At 41.8% G+C, this 10797-nt stretch overlaps 1 non-coding gene and 1 pseudogene across 1 annotated transcript; one reads left to right on the plus strand and one right to left on the minus strand.

Annotated features, from left to right (window-relative positions):
• Window positions 1–4026: 4026 nt before the first annotated feature.
• On the minus strand, window positions 4027–4676 carry LOC101664569 (annotated as a pseudogene).
• Window positions 4677–9059: 4383 nt separating this feature from the next.
• LOC115868541 lies at window positions 9060–9189 on the plus strand. Its single transcript, XR_004045662.1, has one exon. It is a non-coding gene; the product is annotated as a small nucleolar RNA SNORA44 (small nucleolar RNA).
• Window positions 9190–10797: the final 1608 nt, after the last annotated feature.

Consider the following 10797-nt stretch of genomic DNA (forward strand, 5'->3'; position numbering starts at 1 on the left):
GATCAGACAGTCTGTTCTCATGAAGATTTACAACTCAGAAACCTCCAGGGCAGGCTGTCCCACAGCATTGCTATGAGTAGAAATGGAGCAGCCTGCAGTAGGTGAGGTTAGTTAACTTGGCTATCAGAAAGCTCTGAGGGATGATGCTTTTTCTCTTAACTTCTGTAGCCCTGGCCATCCACCTATGGCGCCTATTTTCCCCCATTTGTGTTCATATCACTGTCTAATCAGCTCTTTCATAAAACCAAAAAACCTTTTTGTGAATTAGGCGAAGGTTTACAGAGCAGATCATAGTTTCACATTCAGCAATTCATACACCATCTGAGTCAACATCTCCCCAGCAGTCACCTAAACTGCTCTTTTTACATCTCAGAAGTGATTCGGTTTAGGACACACCCTACAGGGCTCCCACCTCAGTAACATAACAATGAAAACCCGGTACTCAGAGAGGATAGCATCCATGGTGTAGGAGTTAGGATTCCAACACGTTTTTTTTGAGGGGTTGGGGGTGGGAAGGGCCACAGTTCATTATTAACACCATCATTGAGATCAAAGTTCACTCAAGAGTTCCTTAGAGAGTCTTCCTGCCCATTCTCCTCCCCTTGGAGTATCAGAGTCTGTCTCCATGTACTTTCACGACAGCACCAAGAATTTTTAGTTGCTCTGGGATATCAGTAAGTGTCTGCTCCACTTGAGTGAGATAGCATCAGACGAATCCAAATGAGAGGCACTCTGCAAAGTGACTGCCGGATGTTTTAGAAATACCGGCCAGGGAGCCAGGGAAGTGGGCTAGATTCAAGGAGAGTAAGGAAGTCTTCATTTTGGCTTCTGGACCAGGTCCAAAGGCCATTATTAGAACAGTGGGAAAAATCAAATGTGGTATAACCTCCTCTGTGGGGGGTGGACAAAAGAAAAGTGGGTGAAGGAAGATGTCGGACAGTGTAAGATGACAAAATAATAATTTATAAATTATCAAGGGTTCATGAGGGAGGGGCAGGGGGGAGGGAGGGGGAAAATGAACTGATACCAAGGGCTCAAGTAGAAACCAAATGTTTTGAGAATGACGATGGCAACAAATGGACAAATGTGCTTGACACAATGGATGTATGTATGGATTCTGATAAGAGTTGTACGAACCCCCAATAAAATGACTTAAAAAAAATAAAAGGAAAAACATGAAATAAAATCAAATGTGGACTATATATTTATATGTATTGGGTTTGCTAATGATAAACTGGGCTACTATAGAAGCGTGTCCTTGTTTTTAGAGGATACATATTAAAGTGTTCAGGGGTAAAATTTCATGATTTATGAATAGTAAAGTGAGGGAATGAATATAGGAAAGGGAAACCCTGATGAATCAATGTGAAGGGCATATTATATTAATACTGTAACCCTGGTGTAGGTTTGACATTTTAAAAATACAAAGATGAGGGAAGTAAGTAAACATATTTAGTAAATAAAAATAATATAGTGTTATATAAATTTATTTAATTTGGGGGAGGGAGGAGGGAAAAAAGAGGAGCTGATGCCAGGGGCTCAAGTAGAAAGAAAATGTTTTGAAAAAGATGATGACAACATACGTAAAGATGTGTTTGACAAAATGGATATATGTATGGATTGTGATGAATTGTAAGAGCCCCAAATAAATAAATAAATGTATATAATTTATTACTAATATAAATAAACCTATAAAGTATTAAAAAAAAGCGTTGGAGAAGGACTTCTGGATAACTCATGCAGGCCAGGTTTTTATGCTCCGTGTTTTACATGTACCCAGATCGTTTTCCCTATATAAAGGGGACCTGAGGCACACTTTAAGAGTGCTAGTGGCACAGTGGTTGTTACAAGTTGGGCTTCCATCCGCAAAGTTAGTCAGGGGAGAAAGACGGCTTTCCACTCCCGTCAGGAGTGACAGTCTCAGAAAGCCACAGGGGCAGTGCTGCCCTGCTCTATTGGGTCATGAGAGTCAGAATTGACTCGATGGTGGTGAGTTTGGTTTGTTTTTCAGGCACACCTTATGAGTTAAAGCACAATCCAACTGATAGCACTGTAACTTAGGTGCCTCAATATTTTAAACATATACTTTAAGCTTTTTCTCAATCAAATACACCCTCCTTGGCCAGTGTCTTAGTTATTGAGTGCTGCTGTCCCAGAAATACCAAAGGTAGATGACTTTAAAAAATAGATGCGGATTTGCGCACAGTTTAGGAGGCTAGAAGTCTGGATTCTGATGGGCTCCAGGGGCGGCTTTCTCTGTGGGCTCGGAGAAAGGTCTTTGTGGCTTCAGCTTCAGCATCCGGGTCCCTCAGCTGTCTCCTTGCGTCTTGGCATCTCCTTTGCTGCATGTCTCCTCCGCTTCATTGCTTAGTTACTTTCATAATCCCAAAGGGATTCACTCAAGACACACCCTACATGAATGCTACCTCATTACAATTAGCTCAGAAAGCTAAAAGCAGAACAAACCAAAACGTACTGCCATCAAACTGATTTTGAGAGTGAGCGGATAGGGCAGAGTGGGACGGCCGGTTGGGGTTCTAATGCTCTACTGTAGAACAGACTATCCGTTGCTCAGCTCTTTCACTGTTATGTCCTCCGTTCATTTTAGCTTCCCTGTGCTAGCGAGTAAGGATTCCTGGTGGGGCAGTGGCTAGGCATTGGTAGTTCAAGAGTAAATTTCTAAGTTTCTTCTGACGTCCATTCTGATCCCCGCCCCTCTAGTCTTTCTTTTTTTTTTTTTTTTTTAAAGAAAGTGTTTACCTTCCCCACATAAATGCTGAAGACGAATGTGTGCATAGGTAAATGTGGTGAAGAAGGCTGATGGTGCCTGACTATCGAGACCTATAGTGTCCGGGGACTTAAAGACTTGAAAGTAAACAAGTGGCCATCTAGCCCAGAAACAACAAAGCCCACATGGAAGCAGCACACCAACATGTGTGATCATGAAGAGCCAAAGGGACCAGGCTTCAAGCACCAAAGGCGGGGGAGAAAAACAACAACATATCATCGTGAATGAGGGTGGCGCGTGATGGGAACCCAATGCCCATCTGTAGACAACTGGACATCCCTTGCAGAGGGGTAGTGGGGAGGAGATGAATCACTTAGGGTTCAGTATAGTAATAATGAAACCCACAACCTTCCTCTAGTTCTTAAACGCTTCCTCCCCCAAACTACCATGACCCCAATTCTATCTTGCAAACCTGGTTAGACCAGAGGATGCACAGCGGTACAGATGGGAACTGGAAACGCAGGGAATCTAGGACAAATGAACCCCTCAGGACCAGCGGTGAGAGTGGCGATACCGGGAAGGAAAGGGGGTAGAAAGGGGGAATCAATCACAAGGATCTACATATAACCTCCTCTCTGGGGGATGGGCAACAGAAGGGTGGGTGAAGGGAGACGCCAGGCAGTGTAAGATATAATAATAATTTATAAATCATGAAGGGTCCATGAGGGAAGGGGGAGTGGGGAGGGAGGGGAAGGGGAAAAAGAAAATGAGCAAATTCCAGGAACTCAAGAGGAAAGCGAATTTTGAGAATGATGAGGGCAACAAATGTATAGGTGTGCTTTATACAACTGATGTATGTATGGACTGTCATGAATTGTATGAACCCCAATAAAATGATTTTTTAAAAAGTGTTTATTTTACTTCATGGGATTTAGACAAGTAATTTCACATTTAACTTTAAACCAAGAGAAAACATCCTGATACCTCCAGCATTAAGAGATTATAATATACCAATGAAGTATTTAAATACAGAGATCAACATTTAAATGGTTTCTATAAATAACATTCACAGGAAAGAGTCTTAATATATGAAAGTATTGAGAGAAATGTACTCTTCTGAAAGTTTCACATTGTGAGAACGGTTTCATGAATGGAAGAATTAGCTGGTACTCGGCAATTTACAGACAGGACAAACCCCATGGAACAACATGTCCCTTTGTTAAGGGACAACAAAGATTCCAAGTCGTGGGCCCTGAGGGATGGTCTGTTCTCTCCCTCGTGCGTGGTGCAAGGGGATTTCATATTTCGCAATTTCTGAACTTCCTCCGAAGTTCTGAGGGAGCGTCTCCAGACCAGCGGAAACGAAGTTCAGTCGGGAGAATCTGGACTTTGTGGGGAGAATGCCTTCTCCAGGGACTCGGGTGCTTTGTGCTCTGTTTTCTCGGTGCGTGAACCCCTCCCTCTGGATTGACTGGTCTTTGCTCATCCCAGGCCTCCTCTTCCATCTCGTTGGTGTGAATCTGGTCAGATTCTTCCAGCATCAGCTCCTTGTTACCTCTGACAGCCCAACGCATTGACGTTTTCATTGAGTGACTCAGAGCCCCGCGTGGCTGGAAAGACATCGCCATCTAGCTCCTTCGCCAGAGGTCAGAGGGCTCGACTCTTCATTGGTCAGAATGTCCTTTGCTTTCTGCACTTTCTGGAAAGGCTCCACAGCTTTGGAATTTTCAGGATGCTTGTCAGGGTGACAGTCCAAGGCTCTTATCTTAAATTCTGCCAAGATTTGTTCAACTGAAGACAGTTCATCACATCCCAATAACGTGTAGTAATCTTCAGTGTCTTCCAGAGTTTTAAACCTCTTTCTACTTAAAACTATAACAAGGATCAGGTTTCCCATTTGGAATGACTGAGGCAGAAATACTGCACTAACTGCAAGTATCTGCAGCATGGCGTCAGGTCCCAGGGCAAGAAAGACGAGTTAGGTCTTAGGAGAGAGGCTGGAAGGGCTGCAGAAGTAATCCCACTTCCTGCTTTCAAGGTCTCTTCCCTGAATCCATCCTGAGTGGGAAGAGGGAGTACAGATTTCCAGACCTCCTGTTCCAAAGGGACCTCCCGGCCCATTATGTCATATGATAATTCCATTGATGTCATACAGCAATTCAGTTGTTTGTCTACAACCTTAGTTGGCCTTTTCTCTCTGGTGACATTGCAACAACAAAAAAAATTTTAAGTCCAATTCTGACTCCCTCTCAGGGGCCTAATTCTACCCCATGCCCTCCTTAACTGCAAGCAGAGGTTCTGAGAATTGTTGAAGGATACCAAAGCGACCCAATCTCTAATGTAACATAAGGGCAACATTTGTTGAGTCTTCAAAGCACAAAGGCTCAGACCCATCATGTGGAGGAGGGAGGCCTTTAGCAGGAGGTCAGAGTGGTGTCTCAGTATTCACAGGCAGGAGGCGAACAAAGGAAATCATCACCAATTTATGACTACTGTTTGGATAAGGAACAGATATAATTTTACACACACATACACACATGAGCCCTGGTGCAGTTGTGACACAATGGACTGCAATCCCAAAGGTCGGCAGTTAGAAACCACCAGCGCTCCTTTTTCAGCTTGTCTTTCTCTGCTTCCTTTTTCTTCTCTGTGGTTTCTCTTCTCTTCGGTTCTCTTCCCTTCTTTCTCTTGTTTTTCTGTTCTCCTAGGTCCCCCCTTTTTTCTCCTTTGCTTTTCTTCTCTTCCCTCCCCAGTTTTGCTTACTGTATTTTTAAACTTTCATTTGCTTTGTGTTTTCCTTTGATTCGTCATCAGATAATTTTTCTTGTTCTTTTATGCCAATTTCCCCGCCTGTATTTTTATTATTATTTTCTTTCTTGACAGCCGTTTGTTCTCTCTCTTTCTCTTTCCTCTTGTCCCACCTGATGGACGACAGCAGTCATGTCCACATGGCCCAGCAATATCTATACCTCCTGCAGTCACACCTACTGGGTGACGGCCCCACCTACTCTGAACCACCTAATCATTGGTAATCCGAAGGCCCAGTCAAACCTGCCGTTGGTTGTGCTCTCCACACAGCAAGCAGAGATCTGAGGACACACTCACGTTCTCTTTCTCTGTCACACCCCACAGAGGCCAGGTGGGCAATGGCCGAGGTCTCGCCAACCTCCAGTCATGGAGTCATCAGTACAAATGCACCACCATCCAAATACCTCGGATACAGAAGACAAGCTTCAGTTTACCTGAAGAAACAAGACAGAGTGGATGAAGCAAGAGAACAAAATCCCGAGCCAGACCACCTTCCTCAAGAAGGAATGGCATTGCAAGTGTCTAGTAAGAAATTCAAAAGAATGATTTTAAAGAAATCATTCTATTGGGGGCTCATACAACTCTTAATCACAACCCATCCATCCATCCATTGTGTCAAGCACATTTGTACATTTGTTCCAGTCGTCATTCTCAAAACATTTTATTTCTACTTGAGCCCTTGGTATCAGCTCTTCATTTCCCCCCTCCCTCCCTCACGAACCCTTATGAATTTATCACTTATGATTACTTTTTCATGTCTTACACTGACCGATGTCTCCCTTCACCCACCTTTCTGTTGTCCATCCACCAGGGAGGGGGTTATATGTAGATCATTGTGATCGGTTCCTCCTTTCTTCCCCCCACCTTCCCCTTAACCCCCTGGTATCGATACTCACATCACTAGTCCTGAGGGGTTTGTCTGTTCTGGATTCCCTGTGTTTCCAGCTCTTACCTGTACCAGTGTACATGCTCTGGTCCAGCCAGATTTGTAAGGTAGAATTGGGATCATGATAGTGGTGGGGAGCAAGCATCAAAGAACTAGAGGAAAGTTGTATGTTTCATCAGTGCTATACTGTAAAAGAATGATTTTTAGATTCCCTCAAGAGGAAGATTACCTTGGGAGAAAGATCAGGAAAGCTGCTTAGGAAAACAAGAAAAACACACAAAAAAACAAACAAACTTTGAAGACTTCAGGAAAACAATGCCAGAACAAACTGATAAAATAAGCAAAAAATTAGAGACCGTGTGAAAACATCAAATAGAAATCCATAAGATGGATACTACAATTTCAGAACTAGGTAATGCACTGAAAGAGCAGAGGAGCAGACATGAATATTATATGACTGGATTAGTGCGCTTGAAGACGAGTCTTTCAAGAGGAACAATCAGAGAAAAGAACCAGAAAGTTCAAAGTAAGCCTAAGAATTATTGGGATGCCATCAAGAGGAATGATTTACATGTAATGAGACTTCCAGAATTGAACGAGACAACAGAAAAAAAAAAATCACATTAGAAGTTCCTGAATAGAGTGGCAGAAACATGCGGAACTCAAAACCATAAAAGAGTCTAGGCTTACCGATTGGATAGATACAGGTGGAACCCCCGACTTCGTCACCCTTCACGTCTGAACCTGAACTTACCTCTCTAGTGGAATAATCAAGCAATTAAGATAAAAAAGGGCAACATCCCAATGATAGCATTCAAAGAGTTCGTGGAGATGGAGGAATGGAAGTAGGAAACCCAGAAAGAAAGTGTAACAAATGATATTCTGCTCTCTAAACCTTCAGAATCACAAGTTTCACAAAGAAACTAAGCACATACACAGGGACTCTAATACACGGGATAACGAACAGGTAAGAGCTCTGGGCACATGGGATCCAGGACAGATAACCCTCTCAGGAGCAATCATGGGAATAGTGATACCACGAGGGCAGGGGGAAGGTGGGGGAAGAAAGGGGGAACTGATTGCAGTGATTGATGTTTAAGCCCTCCCCCCCAGGGTGATGAACAACAGAAACATGGGTGAAGGGAGACAGTGGACGGTGTAATATAAAAATAGCAATAATTTAAATTTATCAAGAGTTCATGAGGGCTGGGGTAGGGAGGAAAATCAGGATGACACCAAGGGCTCACGCAGAAAGAAAACGTTTTGGAAAGGATGATGGCAGCACATGTACAAATGTGCTTGACACAATGGATGTTAAGATTGTTATAAGAGCCCCCAAAAAAATGATTTTTAAAAGAATACATGGTAAAAAAAAAAAGAATACATGGTATAAGCATGCTATCAAACATAATAAAAGCACAAACCAAAAAACAATCGGAGACAAATGATGACTGGGAACCTCCTAAAAATCAAAAGATTTTACCAAAAGAGTAACACGCAGACTAGAGAAAAGATATTTGTCAATAACATATTGAACAAGGGGCAAATGTCTACGTTTATGGAAAATTTAAATACCTCAACTTGAAAAAAACAAACCACCCAACTTAAATATGGGCAGAGAACGTGAACAGACACATCACCAAAGAAGATGTACAAGCAACTAAAAACACAAAGACGTGTGCTATAGTTAGCCATTTGAGAGATACAAATCAAAACCATAATGAGATACCACCTCATCCCAGCATTAATAGCAAAGTTAAAAACAAGCAAACAGAAGAAAAGCAAACACACCAATGTGGTGACTCCACATCCGGTTGTCACTACTCTTCCGGATTGCTTCCATCCATCCTTCCTGGGCCCTTCTTCCTGAGCATGAGCAGATGTGTCCCCGATCCCTGCGCCATCCTCACTCCTTGCTTTCCACCCCTATGCCCTCTTATACGGCTGCAACTACAGTAACTATAAAAGGGGCACTTGTTCTTTTCTTTAACGATTGGCATATTTTGTTTTTTATGACATTAACTTAATTATACATGATGTATTAAATCATGTAATTCTCAGAAGAAGATGTTGCTTCCCAAGCCAATATAATTCAGATAGAGTTGTTAGAAACTGAATTTCCCATTACTGAGGTAGAAACACAATAATGAGTGAGATACTATTTTTAACTCATCATAAGATGAGTCATTCTCAAAGTCTTAATCAATTCCCCACAGATATTGGAAATCTTTTTCAAAACCATACCAAAATCATCTGCCTCATAATTCTGATAGGCATCAATAAAGCAGTATCGCTGGTGCATCATGAGTTTCCTTTGAGGAGTTGACTCTGGTTCCCCCAGGATGCGTCTTCCCAAAGAACCACCTTCTTATTTTTCCTAGTGTGATTCCAGAAGCTGGAGTCACATGGATGGACCAGCCTTAATTTTGAGAATGTCTGTTTTTAATGGGAAACCTTTGTTCTTAACTGTATAATGTTTCATGTACCTATGTCTAAACCTGATTGGGCCATCAATAAATATTGTAGTAAATTTTATTTATAAATTTAAAATACAAAAGAATTTTGTCATATTTAACTTTTCTGAAAATCACATCATATTTTGGTGTAGTATCTACATATGTTAAAAAACAAAGACTAGAGCATGTTCCCAAGGTCTGTGGCTCGTGTGGCCATCTGATCTCCTACTGCATGCACGAGCAACCTGGAGAGATGGGGACCGCTCAGGTCAGCAAAGGATCTGCAGCTGCCACGTGCCTTTCTGATAACATTCCCAGGATCTGGACAAGGAAGCCTCCTACCTAAGTCCAGTTTTCCATCAGCTCCCATGTAGATCTGTGGCTAGTAAAACAGCCTTGAAATGTGATGAAGCACAAAAGATCTAGAATTTTGAGCACTGAAGCACTATGGGAAGAAAGAACTTCAAGCAGGCTACTTCATATGCAGCAGAAAAAATGTTAAATGTACCTGGTTTAATAAATAAAAAAGACTTGTGGGAAAAAGCAAAAGTAAAAACCTAAAAACAAAACAAAGCAAACAAAACTCCCAAAACTATAAAGTCTGCCTTGAATCCTTGTAAATATCTCTATGTAACTGTAACCATTTGTCATTTTCACCTTCATTATTAATATGCAAAATATAAATGAGCAAAATATATATATATATAAATGAGCAAATATATATATATATAAATGAGCATCTGGACATCAACTATATATCAAACTCTAGACATGCTTTTTTTTTCTTTCCTAAACTAGTTTCAGTGATTGATGTCACTGTACATAATCGGTAAATAAAACATTGGAGTTTGGGAGAATGCTTGAAAAAGAAACACACCCCAAAACTCTCAAACAAACCAAAATCAACAAATAACAACAAAAGAATACCCAGAAATCAATCAATGTGGGCGAGGGTATGGAAAGACTGACCCCTCACACACTGCTGATGGGGTTACAAACAGTGCAACTGCTGTGGAAAGCAGTGTAGTGCTTCCACAAAAATTGGGACTATAAATACCTTAGAACACTAAACTGATGGCCACTGAGTTGAAACGACTCCTAGTGACCTTATAGGACAGGATGGAACTGCCCCTGTGAGTTTCCGAGACATCACTCTTTTACAGTAGTGAGGCCCATCTTTCTTCTGTGGAGTGCCCGGGGGTTTTAAACAGCTGACCTTGAGGTTAGCAGCCAAATGAGTAACCACTATACCACCAGAGCTCCTAGAAATACCATATGACCCAGCAATTCCTATTCATGTATAAATCCCAAAGAAATAAGAGCTGTGACACAAATAGAAACATGCACACTCTTGTTCATCTCAGCCCTACTCACAATAATGAAAAGATGGAAAAATCCTGAAAACCCATCAGTGGAAGAATGGATGAAAAAACTTCAATATGTACTCACAATGGGATACTACACAATGTTAAAGAACAGCGATGATGGTGATGAAACACCTCAACATGCATGAACCTGGGGGACACGGTCCTAAGTGAAATGAGTCAACCACAAAAGGACAATTAGTGTGAAACCACTATGATAAGAAGTCAAGAAAGTGTTTTTACAATAAAAGAATCCCACACCCGCTGAAGAAAAATGTGAACATAAGCAAAGGTGGTGAAGAAAGCTGATGGTGCCCGGCTACCATAAAATATTGCATCCGGGGTCTTAAAGGCTTGAAGACATACAAGTGGCCATTTAGCTGAGAAGCATCAAAACCCATATGGAAGAAGCATACCAGCCTGTCTGACCACGAGGTGTAGAAGGGATCATTTATCAGACATCAAAGAACTTAAAATCATATCAGTGGGTGCTCGCTCTACTGACACAATCACTGAAGACAAACGTGTACATAAGCAAATGTGGTGAAGAGAGCT

Source organism: Echinops telfairi, unplaced genomic scaffold (assembly GCF_000313985.2).
Source record: "Echinops telfairi isolate 266 unplaced genomic scaffold, ASM31398v2 ScPeMD7_11;HRSCAF=52, whole genome shotgun sequence".
NCBI lineage: Eukaryota > Metazoa > Chordata > Mammalia > Afrosoricida > Tenrecidae > Echinops > Echinops telfairi.